Raw genomic sequence first — 15,752 nt, 5'->3', positions numbered from 1 at the left:
TTCTATTAACATCAGGCAGTCAAACACACTAGACATCTTAACATCGAACCTCGAACACATGCACATCAACAATAATTACCTTAGTGGCATTCATAAGCTGCTGCCAATGCCTGTCCCTAATGGCAGGGTTCTGCAATTCGCTCACAGCTCTCAATGACGTCAACATGTTCTTGACAGTGCCTTCCAACCCACCATATGCATCCCATGCTCTCATTTCTTTGTCCAACGTCCGTATGTCCTTGGCAAACTTCTTACAGTCCATTTCCATCTGTTCTACGTTGATGTCTTGCCAGAGTGTGGTCTTCCAGTCATCTATACTTGATCGCACTATTGTGACCATGTCCCAGAGTGCTTTCAAGAGGCGAATCTGGAGGAACGCAGAACATTATTACAAAGTAGACAATAAGAATAATGATATAATATTGGATGGCTGAGCATGATACCATAACATATCGGATGAGTCATAAAAATATCGGACGAGCCAACGGCGAGTTCGATATTTGTATGACGAATCCGATATGTTATGGTATCATGCGAAATAAGCCATCCAATATTATCATTATTAAGTTTTCTTAACTCCTAATAACCCTGAAAACATAATAATGGTTAGTATTGTACAGCAAATATGCAAACCACATTATTTACCCAAGCAGATATAATCCTTATGTGACCTAACACCAAATGGCCCGCTCTGACTGCAGCCTTCACAATACATTGACCACCCAGGTTGCAGCTAACCTGGGAACTGTCGCAGGTAGAACGCACAGCCAGGATTAAATAGAATAACAGGAACAAAGCTGAGCCACCCTGTCAGAGCACAGCCAATTTGTGCTCCCATACTGTATGTAAAAAATAGCACAACGGAGACTGTTGTTTTACATTTTACTACTCTCATAGTAAAATGAAGTATTTACTGGTAATAACAAATCATATACTGTTTTTTAATCAGACCTACCTCTCTTCTGCATGCCTTGAGTTGTTTATAGTCTGGCACATTCACTTCAAACAGTCCAGCCGAATCCTGTAATTTATTCATGTCGGTTTCCATGGCAAAAATCTCTGCATGACATCTATCTATGGTGACATACGGTTCATCGAAGTCAAATATGAATGGAGCCTCTTTGCGGAACTTCTCCCTGAACGTGTGCTGCTGGACATCAAACGAGGTGCAGTTGCGACGGATGATGGACACCTCGTTGGCTTGCAGCGGCGCCACCTGTTGCTTGACGGTGATGGCGATCTTCTTGGTGTTGTTCCATTGTTCAGGTAGATCCTACCATGGTAAATTAAAGCAAAAAAAAAAAAAATTAAAATTAAAGAAATAGATACAGATTATTATGTGACCATGGACAAAAGATCTAGCAAGGTGGTCTACCACCCCAAGAGTGTGTCTCTGTTTTACCAAAACTGTTGGATCAATTTGATAGGTTTTTATGTAAGGTAGAAAACATCATTTGATAAATTCGGACTCATCTTTTAACTGGCTTAGAGCATTCTGCAATAACAAGAGCAGCTAGGCCATAATATGCTTATCCAGTTGTTTATACTATGATACCTTGAACATGCTAAACTAAAGGGGCAGCTTCACCCCAAACTTACTGCAAAGAAATGAGATTTATTTACCTAGGACTATGTGATGTGTGTGTGCATAAACTTTCTTAGAGAGTTGGTTGCAATTGTTTGACAAAGACATTGTCCATTTTCCGTCTGTCGACAGATGGAAATTACAACACAGTGGACTATGGGGCACTGTGATACAAGCAATTACTCATAACTCGCAAATTCGACATCTGAATCGACTGAAATTTTGGAAATAAGCTTTTTTCATGAATATCTATTGAACGGTAAAGGAGGATGCTAAAATCATGAAATGTCGCTTGAAATCTGTTCACTCTTTATTTAAGTTTCATAGCAAAATGATGCAACTGCAGAATTCTCACCTGCAACTGAGTGTGGACCTCCTCTGACATTTCTTGATCATATGTCTTGAGGAGCTCTATAGTCTGTTTAAGTGGCTCAAACATCTGATCTGTGCTGGATTGCCGAGTTTTAACCTCCATCAGATGACCCATGCAGTCCACCAGACCAATATAATCACCTTCTTCTACCTCCTTCGTCAGCCCCGAGTTGGCAACTTTGATGAACTCTTGAAGCTCACTCAAGCTATATGAGAAAAAAAAAGAAGAACTCACAAGTTGAAAGACTGTGACCAAATGTTGCTTGCTTGCAGGGGCCTAGCCAGCTTTCTTGGTCAGGGGATAACAAATTTTTGGGCAAAGAAATTCCTGGTTATATCATTTTCACCCTATATATCAGTGGGATATATACTGCGCCAATAAAGTATCCTTACACCTGGAAAAATAATCAGTTTTTTTAATAGATAACTTTACTTCTTGAAGTCACATTGGATTCAATGTGGTGTCATAATGTGCAGGATTAGATAGTGCATCTATTAAAATAACAAATTTAGCCCAATATTGATCAGTTTTGAAATGGTGATTATTTTTCTAACTGTAAGGATACTTTATTGGCGCAGTATATATATACCACTGTTTATAGAGAGACTGTATCACTGTAAAATGGGCTTTATTGGGACAATGTCCGCATGCAGCATTCAAACATTTGTAAAATAACACTATTTTGGCCCATGATCGGAGTTAATTTTGGTGGAAAACAGGCTCTGTGTCCGTTTTCTTTGCTGTTGCCTTCCTCATTTTCTCTTTTATTTTTGTCAGGGGCATTTTTCCTCTTCCATTTTTTTATCGGGGGCACTCTGCTCAAATGATGTCAGAAATAATTGATTACCCTACCTATTAGTGACGTGATCAATTAGATGCTGTTTGAACATGAAGCTCCATTTCTTGATGATGTTAAGTAAGGCTTGCTTGAACGGTTTCCCATCAACTCGGAACCAGCAATCAAATACTTGAATTGCACCAAGCTCGTCAACTTCACTGTAGATCTTTTCGTAAGAATCAACCTAATGGGATAATATCACATATAAGAAAGAGCTAAATTATTATTATAGTATATCAAGGTACAAACAAGAAAGTTGAGAGCTTTTGGGCATTAAATATTTTTGCTATTGGCAATTTACAAACAGTATATTGTACTCATCTACACATGGCACCTCCACATGGCAGCTATTGCACTTGCCCACTCCTATAGCTAAAATAGTAAATTCTCGATCATGAGCTTGTTTACTTACTGCGTGCACTGCGTATGTCGCATTTTTCATGGAATAACACGCTAGCGTGATGTATGTCCATGACCTCAAATCAGCTGCCTGACGACACTAGCCCCTGAAGGCCGTGATTGGTCAGATCAGAATGTTGTTTACCGTACATTGGCGCTATGCACATTACATTGCTAACTGAGTACGGCGACGTGCATGTACAGTTGAACTGCATGCATGACATGTGTTTCACATGTGCGTTTTGTGCCAATTTTAGACAAGAAAGAAGCATTTTCTTTCCATAAAATCGGGGTTTTAAACAAATTTATCAGCTTGACATCATACTGGCATGTGACATGGAACATCGTAGATCATAGTGGAATACTTGAATACTGGATTACGTTGCTGAATTGCTTTGAAATGCAGCCAAATATCTTTGAAATGCATGGATGGCACAATCTTTATTATGCAGTGATGTGATGATGCATACAGTACATGGAATTTTATACACGAGTACATTGCACCGCATGCTGGATGGATGGTCGCTTGTCAAAACGAAATGGGAATTTAATACTTGGAAATATATGTCATCATTGCAATGATCAACTTACCGATCAAGGTTCTGACCACTGTGGAAACTCAGGGATACTGTCAATGTCATAACTGTGATAATCATCATCATCGTCATAATCGTCATCAGATAAATCAGACATGTCAGAATCGGATATCTCGGAGCTATCATCAGCATCGCTGTCGTTTATATGGAATCTAAAAGTGTCCAAATTTTCTTCAGAAAGGGTTGTATCCAGGCGAACTTCAGACTCGAACATCTCATTTTCGAGTTTAATACAATGTTGTTCAGCTGCGGCCCACTTCGCCGGTGTTACATTCTGGAGTGCTTTAATTAGCAATTTTTGCGTCTTTAATATTGAACGGTCGTTCTTTCTTGCAACTTCATTTTGGCCTGCCCCCATATCAACTCGATCGGGTTAAGTTCGCAGTGGTACGGGGGCAACCGCAACACATAATGACCATTTGCACGGGCCAATTCATCGATGACATGCTTGGTGCATCTGGGTTTATTTAATTTGATGAGTTCGTATAGCTGCACTTTGATCATCTTACGATCCCATTGAATGTTGTTTTCTGTGAGCCAGTCTTGCATTACACACTTCGTGGAATTAAGGGTTGGAATTTTAACTTCTTGCATTGTATGGTAGGAAGCGTTATCCATAACTATAACGGCATGTCGGGGAATGTTGGGAAGCAGTTGCGTCTTGAACCATTCAGTGAAAACCTCACCGTTCATTTCGTCATGGTAATCAGACGAGCGAGTTTTTGATTGGAAACATAATAAAGCATTGTCAACAAATCCATCTTTTGAGCCGGCATGCAGAACTATTAGCCTGCTGCCTTTACCGGTTGGCACTTTGAAACCACCTACACCTCCAATTAGCCAGCATTTGCTGACGGTGTGGTTAGCATTGAGGAATGTTTCATCCAAGTAGATAAACGGGCAACCGGTAGGTCGTAGTTTCGTTATTTTAGATAAATAATCGTGCCGCTTTTGCACGATGTCAGGGCGTTCTTTACTAGGTCTCTTGTCGGCCTTTTACCATATTTGAAGCCCATATCCTTGAGCAAGTTCTTCAGGGTTGATTGTGAACCTTTGAATTCAATTTGTGATTTAAGCTCTTTGTGAATTGACGCAATTGTAGGCCATGTCTTTTGCTCATACATTGAGGCAATTAATCGACGTATTACTCCACGATCAAAAGAGTCTACATTATCTATCACACGCTTACACTTGGGTCCTCTTTTCCTGGGGGAAACGGGTCCATTTTTTTCTCAAGTTGTACAGCGTGAGACCGAGATTTGAGTCCTGTAGCGGCTAGCGTATTCTTTCTGGCATTTGGTCTTGACGTCCCTGCTCGTTCATGATATTCCTTATTTGCGAAGAAATTCCAAACGTTGATGATAATTTCTCTAGCCTGACGGCTGTATGATATACCTTGTCCTTGAGGCATTTTAAAAATACGAATAAAATGTATTTTCAAACTATAAATTCGCATCAATATGCGACTAAAGTAAACCCACAGCAAACCAGTTTTTGAAGCTGCTGGTTTACCGGGAGATGCGGCGACTCAGTACGGTCATCTCTCGCCCTTGGTTACTGGTACTTTTTGCACGGAGTATTGCCGCTCAATTAACATGAATATTGCTTAAACTTCGTTTTAAATCACCTTTGCTCAATATCTTTAAAATAAAACACACATGGACACATGGATAATGAATTTTATTGAAACATTACATATTTTATTTCATTTAACAGTGGATAGGAAGTACAAAAACGATAGTTAATTGTGTAATTTTATTGTTGTTGTTTTGAGAGCAGCCGACGTGCAGAGCCATGTTTTGTTTTTTTGGTGGTTTACGGTAATTTCACTCAGGCTGTCAACGTGTTGCGTACAATCGGAGCTTTTTTGCGTTTGAGCACAAACAGGCACAGAGTGATTGTACATGCACAGGAGAGGTCATGGACATCGCTGTTTTCCAGTCACGCCATGCTCGCTCCGAAGCGTGTGGTCTTTTATGAATCACGCTCGACGCTGGAGCTCGACGCAAATATCAGTGCGTGCCCAAGTTGGCTCTCATGATCGAGAATTTACTATTTTAGCTATAGCAATACACAGTCTATATTTGCAAGTTTTTGTTTCTTAGCTGTGTTGAACGTTGAAAGCATGGAAATTAAGGTTCCGCAAAAATTCCCACTTGTACAGTAATTGATTATGCTACTGTCTGCATTTTCACTGTCTCAATTTTGATGTACATAATTCTACAAAATGTGATTGCATTTCATTGTACTTTATGATGGCACATTTACAGAATAGTACACATATTACTTTTATATCATGTAAACCCAAATGTGGAAATTCAACAATTGCTGCAATTGTCACCAACAAGAAATTTGATCTTGCTCTAAAGTACAGACTTTTAATTCAAATTAAACTACCTGCCTGAGGATGTTGTGAAATGCACCTCCCTACCAGCCTTTAAATATCTGCTGTTTGTCATCAGCTCATGTAGCCTTGTCTCCTTCTTTCATTTCGTTTGGTCTCCTTTTATTTCCCCATTCCACCTGTCCTTTGTCCTAAAATGTATTTCTTTTATTGTTTTGATGTAATGGGCATCCCTTCAATTTAGTGGTTTCACTATTGGGCTTGTCTAGGCTTTCTAGCCTATTGTTATAAATATAAATAAATAAATAAATAAATAAAAAATACATCATGTAACATATGTTGCATGTGTCTTTCCATCACTCTTACCTGTTCCTTGAATTGATCCAGCGTAGGCGGACACTCAGGAACTCCTTCCTCAGCGTGGGCTTCAATCTCCTCTGTCGTCAACACATGATTATAGAGCAAGAATTGACGCATAAATTCCTTCCTGTCATCCACCCACAGATAGGCGTAGTTGTCAAAGGAATTACGGTATTCTTGGGCTTTGCTCATGATGGTCTGCACTCTGTCCATCAGTTCTTGACGCATCTCTGAGAGTTCTAACATATCTTCCAGATCAGTCTGTTCAAGAGAATTCATCCAGATCATAGTTCAAGTAATAGACCATTTCAGTAATTGGGCTAATCCATTTAAAGTTCACACTCCCCCTGGGGAAGTTAGGAATTACTTTCTACTGGGGGAGTATGAATTTCAAATGGAATTATCACATTAACCCTCTCTATGAAAGAGTCAGGTTGAATCTTTTTTAGAGGGTGTATGACATTCAAATGGAACTGCCTAATGTGTTCATTCCATTTAAAATTCATACCCCCATGTAGCATATATTTCCAAAATCTTGCACAGGGATAGTGTGGACTTTAAATGGAATAATAGCCCATTCCAGAAAGTCTCATCAATGGCTTCATCCATTTTTTTGTATACTGATATTTTCCACTTGTTAAATTTCATTCACAGCAAGCATTGTGTTATTAAAATAATCCCATTTATAAGTTTAGCTTCCTAGTCATGCCTAAAACAAGTTACCTGATAATGTTCCACGCCATTGTGTTCTGCCAGTCTCTTCACCAATGACGCCATTTTGTAGATGTCACTTACGAGCATCTCAAGTAAATCATAGAAACCATCAGAGACTCCATAATCCAATGATGGCACAAACACCATATCTGGAAGCTGAAGCATTAGTAAAGAAGAATATATAAATCAATTCAAAGTGTTTGTTATCATTATTTACCCTCAAGCAAATTAAGTATGTTGTATTTTGGTGGCAATTATGTAGCAAATTGTAAAGCACAATATTTTCACAACACAACATTTTTGCAACTTGACCATTATTTTTGTGGTGTGTACATTTTCACAAAATTGATACATTGTTTTATGGTGGTACTACACCCCTGGCCAATTTTGTGCCTATTTTTGCATTTTTCTCAAAAATTATAGCGCATTGGTGACAAGTAAGATATGTATATTATAGGGACAAGGACTACAACTACTGCACTGAAAATTTTATTTCAGCACAGACAACAGTTATGGAGTTACAGTCAAAAATGAGGGAAAACCAATATTTGATCAATAAACCAATAACTACTTGTCTTGAGTCACTGAAATTCCAGTGAAGTAACTGGATTCTTTGCCCCTATAATATACATAACTTTTGTTACCAGTGTTTTATTAGTTTTTGAGAAAAATGCAATAATAGTCACAAATTTATCAAGGGGTGTAGTACCACCTTAAGGGCAGAGTAATGGGAGAGAACACGGACCTTTTCGAGCATCATTATTTTTGAATTGTATGTCCAAAGTATATAAAACTATACATTTTTGGAAAGGAAATGAGTCAAGGAATCCCATGGTGACGTCAGATTTGTTCAAAAATCTCGAGTTTTTGAAAAAATCACAAAAATGCACTTTTTTAACCCAATTTTTTTGTGACAACTTTAAAAAAAATCCGTTCGGAGTAAACAAAATTGAGTTAGTTTTTCATGGAGAAAAGACATGAACTTAGGGAAGGGAATTTTTTTGAAATTCGTCTTATTTTTCGAAATATTGCAAAAAACATGTGAAAAAAGCAATTTTGTCACTCTATTAAGCTAAAACTGCACATAATGGTGTATATTTTTGTTCAAAACAAATATTTTGAAAAAATGAGAAAACCTTCCCTAGACTTTGATGTGCTCTAAACGATAGTGCAAAAGGTTTACCTTTTGCTTGCATATTTTTCGAGTTATCTTGTCACAAAAATCGTACAATATTGTTAAAAATGAACTCTGAGAAATCGATGTTTTAGTAAAAAATGTCAAAATTATGCACAAAACGTCCTTATATTTTAAAACGGCAAGACTTTCACGCTTGTAAAAGCTGTATCTGGTGCATGGTCTAAATATGCATCTTTTTGCACCAATGAATCTATAATGTCTGCTTTTAGTGCGCCTAAATGCAAAATAATTAAAAAATCGAAGTGGCTTTTTCGCTGCAAATTTTTGTTTTGTTTACATCATATTTGCTGGCGTTAACAACATACCGAATGCGCCTTGACTGCGTTGGGCATACGCGCAGAGTTGCGCCAGGTCACGCAACGCGAATCGCGCGCGTAATCACAATATTTCGCATTCGCGCATTGCCGACTCATTATTTCCCGCCAATTTACTAAGCTGTCTTGAGCCATGTGACTTTTTAGAGTTGAAAAGAGTGAAATAAATCAAGCAAAAATAAAAGTAAATATGTGTACATCCATATCAAAAGGATGCACTTGTCGGAGGCTACATGTGTCTCATTTCACATAATAGCTAGGGATAAATATCAGACTCATCTCAAGTGGAGGTCACTTCAAAACATCCCCAAGTGACATGGTTAAGGAATGTTCTCTGTATTCCTAAATCATAAGACTTGGGGTTGATTTGAAGTGACCTCCACTTGAAATGAGTCTGGTATTTATTCCTAGCTATTATGTGAAATGAGACACATGTAACAGCCGACAAGTGCATCCTTTTGATATGGATGTACACATATTAGGAAGTTGTATTTTTGTCAGTTTCAAGTGAAAGAATACATCTTAGTGTTGATAAATATCAAGAAATCTCAAATTCGGGTGTGGACGAATGTGTCTCCCCTTACTCTGGCCTTAAAGGCCTATTGGAAAAAGAAAAAATTGCAACCGTGGAAATTTTGTGAATCTACGTCACTCACAAGAATTCATGACATGCTCAGGGTCATATTATACATCCTGTCATATACATCCTTTTCCTTATATAGGCCTATTCTTTCTGATACAAATATCATATATAGTCCGAATACTATAATCATTTGCAAGGTTCCTTTTCAGCGTAAACAATCGCGTATACGCGCGCGACATTAAGCGTGTGCATAGGACTTTGTGTAAAATAATACGCGCTGGACGGTTAGCAGTACCGGTACACTTAATTTGTAAAAGAAAATCTTCTCTAAAATATTATAATTCAGGATTTCACTAGCTAACAAAATGTGAAAATACAGTATGCATAAAAACACAGATGGCAATCCTCTCCAGTTCTGAAAAATATCTTGAGTCACACTTCCTAAGTGAACCATAATTATATGACATGATCCAGCTGATCGTCTGATAAATGGCATGTGTGCCTGACTGTGCCATAGTGTGTTTAGTATAAGTCTGCCATCATACACATGCAATTTTTTCACCTTTCTCTTTGAATTAACTTGTGAAATTTTTGATGTGAAATGCTCTTTAGGTTTGGGTTTCATTGGAGAATGCCAAAATTGAAATCTATTTTGCCAGCAACATGACCGTCTATCCCTTTAACGAACCAAAAGAATGTTATAATCTCATTTCTTTCCTACCTGTAATTCCATCTTGGCTTCAAATAGTGGCGATTTACACGTCTTGACATCAGAGTTCTCCAGCAGGTAGTTAAGACTACAGTGGATGCAATTGAAGAAACCATCTACCACCATATCATCTAGGTAATCTACATATGCTTTCCATGTGTCCATTGCGGCGTCTGCTTTAAACAACTGCATGTTTTCCTGTAAAATGTGTATCAACATGGAAAATGGGTTTTACCAGGATCTATCTGTGCAAATTTGCCGTTTAACCATGCCTGTAAAATTCCCCAAATTTGGTATGGCGATTGAAAAATATTGGTGCCAATATGACATATATAGCATATATAACACAAACTTGGCACAGTGTGGGAGTCCCGATAGCATACTAATATAGAGGGTGCCAACTAAGCGTGCATAGCAGTTGGTGAATACCTGGATGTAGTATGCTAACTAATAAGCGTGCATACCCAGCATCCAATAATCATGACTATAAATTGTACATGGCTTTATTTACCTACTGCCGACATATCCCATATATAGAGGTTGTGCGTGAAATTATTGATTAGCTCCAAACAAAGGATTTGAACCGGTGGTCTTCACCGTAATCATGGCGCAGTGCAGTCCATTCAATCAAATGTTGTCATCAACTTATTTGATCGTAGTGCATTTGTTATGTGTGTGAGACGAACTGTCGCGATAGATTGCAATCATGCTTTTGTTGAATGCATTTGAGTAGTCCATCATATTTAGGGTATGATACGTCATATGCACAACCTCTATTATTCATTACTCCCTTGTTTTACAATGTTACTTTGAGTGAAAGTGCAAAAATTGTAGCAGTAATAAAAACAAGTGACAAAAATTTTACTGACCTTCTGTACGTGTAAAATCCAAGGTTAGATAGACATAAGAAAAATTTCAATGAACACATGTGACCAGCTCCCATGGAATGAGTGTAAAGTCACAAGTTGATAGTTTTGAGACCTTCTGTCTGCTGAGTTGATGTTCTTTGTTTGAAGCACCCCTGTACAAGCCAGTAGTATTTCCCTGTGAATGGGCCATTCTACACACCAGTAGAGTAATATGTCCTTAATGAATGGGTCGCAATGGGCATTCCAAAGAACATGGACTGGCTTGTACAGGTGCAGATCAAACAAAGAACATCCTCTCAGTGGCCAGAAGGTCTCGAAACTACCAACTTGCAACTTAACATTCATTTCGTGGGAGCAAGTCACAAATACAAAATCTAGATAACAAATGTTTGTACTTTTGTGCATATTGGATAAAGTAAAACACAGTGGCAGGTCTTTGTTCTAGGTTTTCATTGCAAGTTTGAAAAAAGAACAATTTTCTTCTCAATTGCACCAAGATAGATTTGTTCAATATCTTACCTATTATTACAAAAATATTTCACCATTAGTTTTTATTTTCACCAAGATAGAGATTTGTTCAGTATTTAATTACATACCTATATGAAATTTGATATTATAATGAAATTATTTCACAATTAGAAATAGATTTTGTCTTATTTACACCAAGATAGATTTTTGTTCAATATCTTGCCTATATAATATTTAATATTATTAAATATTATGAAAATATTTCACAATTAGAGATAGTTTTAGTCTCATTTTCACCAAGATAGATCGGTTCAACATCTTACATATAAAGAAATTTTGATTATTTTGATTACAACGTTCGATTTACCTGGTGTAGCAGAGCAAAATTCTACCTATTTTGGACAACCTGTTACACGAATTTCAGCTTGTATAGTAATTTTTTTACAATGTTAACATGTATGATACTATCATAGAACATAATGTTTTTGATAAAAAATTGCTATGCAATTTTTTCAAAGTAAACCAAACCCTGATTATGAAAATGTTTCACGATTAGTTAGATTCAGTCTCAAGTTCAGCATGATAGGTTTATTCAATATCTTACCTTAACAAGACCATGTATCTTCTCTCCAGACTCTTGGATCTCCTTGTACCTCTTTGCCAATCTTTCCTCCCTATCATCCAGTCCAAGAAGGGCTTGCTCCTTCATCTCCTTCCTGTCAAACAAAGACTTCTTGGCCCATGTCTCCATGATCTTCTTAATCATATCCACATTGTCTTTAGCCTGCTGGACCCTCTTCTCCAAATCTCGCACCTGATCCCGTATCTGTTGAATGTAATCCCACACGCCGTCACCGTTCCAGTTGAGATGTTTTTCGGCCCTTTCCAGGTTTCTATCTATATTCGCTAATTGACCATCTATGAGGGGGAATTCCACCTCAAGGACGGTCTCGCGGATCTTATTATACCACGCCACTGTGAGGTCGAGGTTGGCAACATATTTTCGCAGGGTTTCATGTTTGGTGTAGAGTGTGTTGGCGCTTTCAGGTATGGATTCATTGCCTCGGATCAACAGATATTTGACTTCACGAAGTACAGCTACCAACTGGCAAAAGCAACAATAACAATATATGTTAAAATTCAACAAGACCTTTCAGAGTAAGGCTTACAAAATTGTATGATTGGTGTAACATAAAAAAAATTAGGGTAGGTTGGTCTGCATTTTTTTACATATATTTTAAGCTATAAATTGCATATGATAAATTTTCTTTAATTTTAATTAATTTTTTTCTTTATATTTTTTTTTTCCAAAAAAAAATAGAAAAAAAGTCTAGGGTCAGGCCTATTTTTAGGGTCTATCAGGTTACGCTAATCAAATTTTTTATTTTATTTTTAGGCCTAATCAGTGTGTCAACCACCACCTTGTAGCTTCAAAAACAAAAAATCTATTTACCTAAACTTTTAAAAGAAACAAAAGCTAACTAATAACAAAACAAACTGTCTCTAGGGCTTGCTCTCTAACTACCTTCTTTTGCCACTCTAACATCCTTCCAGGTACTCTCATCAGAACTCTTGTCTAGTCATAGCTGCCAACAAAGACTACTTCCACCCCAAAAAAACCATAATAGACTTGAATAACCTACCCCACCACAATACCACTCAAATTCAAATTCAGGTTCAAACGCTAAGTTGGTCAATCCTTCATGTAATATTTTGTGTAAGGATCCCTAAGCTAATCCTAATCCTAACCCTAATATCTGTATGCGCACATCAACCATATCCATCTGGCTTAACCTGTGTAGCAACCTGCAGCTGGCTTAGTCCCTTAAAATCTTATTTTATAGGCCATGCAGGATTCATGTTACTGCCTCATCTGGAGTGTTGGACAGTATTCCTGCTGAAACATTTTAAAAATTTTGAAGTAAGCCAGCAGTACACAGTAATAAAACAATAATAACCCTTTACCTTGGGGTCAAAGTTGACAGCAATGAGGTTGGTTTCTTGATTTCTTATGATTAGGGGGAAATTGAGCGTTGTTGCGCAAGTTTCATCTACCGTGGCTATCCAATCCTTGTATACATTCTCTTCATACCTATTATGTGACAAAGAGGTTAGAAAGAGAGAAAGTGATAAATGAATCTCGTAAATTTTAAAAATATGAATAAGTACTGCTTGATTGGCTTTATTTATTGTCTTTCACATAGATGGCTTGTTTACATATCATGGAATTGAAAGGATATTACAGTCAATGCATGTGACTTAAAATTTAAGAATGCAATTTTTGCCAAAGCTCACTACCATTCGCAAGATGCTGTGAACTACCAAACCAAATCGCAATAGTTTAAAATAGTTGCTATTACAGTGTCCGAAATAAGGAAAATATGGAGGTTATCCTGAGGATAACTAAAGCATAAATTCTGCTTGTCCTCACTACATTTTGGTTGTCCCCAAAATGTGTCATCCTTTTGGAGGTAAAATATAGTGGTTGTCCAGGGGATAAGTACTTAGCTCAATATGGTTGTCCCCAGTGATTTTTGGACAAGAGGACAAGAGGATCAGTGCTTATTTCGAACACTGGTTGCTAACCTATAGGCCTACAGTATTATAAAAAGAGATTAATTTCTTTCTAAATGAGATATAGGGATTGACATGCATTGCCTTTCTTCATAGACACTCTTGTCCCAGCAGGTTCTCAAAGATTTTTTGAAATGTGATGTGATCATTGAGTTTTGAAAACCTACATGAAACAGGAAAGCACCACCCCTCAAGCAATATCCCCTTTACATGCATACATATGATTATGAAACACTAAGTGACTAAATGAGTATGCACTTACTTTGATAACAGTTCCATCATTTCTTCATACTTGGCAAATACGCCCTTTGCATCGTCTGTTTGGATCACCCTGTGAATTCATCAAACAATACAATATATCATTAATCAAATCATTACAAGAGAGTTACCTCACCAGACCTACACACACACCCCCCCCATCCCAACACAACATAAAACCAATGAAAACCACTTAAAATGTATGATCCATTATAATTACAGATGAAATTAATATTGTAAGAAACTGTTTTAGATCAATAACAAGAATAAATTCATTGTATTTTGTGATTTGCAAAAGTAGTTAAAACCCCAAGAAATAAATTAATACAATAAAACATGTTTTGCTACAACATAAAATTTTGTAAAAATAATCATTCACCTATATAGCCTATCACTTGATTTAAACAAACAAAGAAACACAAAAACAAACAGGCATTTAAAGACATTGAAAACATGCCCTAGATGTGTCAAACCTCTCCTAAATATACCTCCATTCTCCAACAATACAACTTGATATAAAAACAGGGAAAATATGTTCCAACTGACCAGCAGGGAACCAAAGGATGGATCCAAAAGGATACAACAGTGTCATACTAGCAATGGATAAAATTAAAAACAGGGAAAATATGACACAACATCCAATGGGGAGTAACACAAAAAACAAAGTTAAAAACCCTTTGTTTATTGTGTTACTCCCCCATTGGATGTTGTGTCATATTTTCCCTGTTTTTAATACAACTTGAGTCAAATAAATCAGGGAAATGGTTAGTTTAACAGAAATCCACTCGAAAATGTATACAACCTACAATGAAAAAGCAGGTGTGTTATTTTAAATATTAATGTTTTAGGAACAAACTAAATTAATGCTTGAAAAGATTCTTGTTCTAAGAAAAGTATAGAATTACCTTTGTATCCTGTGTTTTAGGGTCAAAGATCAAAGTTTGTCAAGGTTATGGTCATGATTAGAGCTACATAAGACTAGGAGAGGATGCTAAGGTTATTCTATACTTAATATTCCCAAAGAAATTCAATCATTATATAGTTTGTTCCCATCACATTAAAAGTCAGAAACAAGCTGTTACCTCTTGACTCCAGTTCTATGTGGTAAGAAAAGCATCATTGGCAAGATACGACGATGATGGCGATTGCAAAAATATGAGCATGGGATGTAAAAAATGACAGAAGAGATAAGGAATCATGCAATGGTGAAACGACAAGTCATAGTAAAAATGAGATGGTACAATATTGAACAATTATAGTATTCCTTCAGCAGTGCCTGATTGCTCTTCCTGATGATCGCGTATAAAGAACTGGGTCACGCGATGCTACACGGATTGTTCTGCGAATGAGGTGCAGATGTAATGATGATCAATTTGCCAATCAGAAACCTACTTCCGTGTTTATGCTGTAAACAGCACCAAATCGGCAGACCGCTGAAGAACGTTGCTGAAAACTATAGATTATTATGGTATGGTTAAATTGTTGCTGTAGTCTGATAAGTTTCTTTATTATTTACATCACACAAGAATTATATATCGTCGTTGGGCAGGAAAAACCTCTGATATGTCAT

At 37.1% G+C, this 15,752-nt stretch overlaps 1 pseudogene; it reads right to left on the bottom strand.

Annotated features, from left to right (window-relative positions):
* LOC140150761 (dynein beta chain, ciliary-like) overlaps nt 1-15,752 on the bottom strand; it is an 89,602-nt pseudogene that overhangs the window by 59,822 nt on the left and 14,028 nt on the right.

The sequence above is a fragment of the Amphiura filiformis genome, chromosome 4 (assembly GCF_039555335.1).
Source record: "Amphiura filiformis chromosome 4, Afil_fr2py, whole genome shotgun sequence".
Taxonomy (NCBI): Eukaryota; Metazoa; Echinodermata; class Ophiuroidea; order Amphilepidida; family Amphiuridae; genus Amphiura; species Amphiura filiformis.
This window is presented reverse-complemented; position numbering and strand designations above follow the sequence as displayed.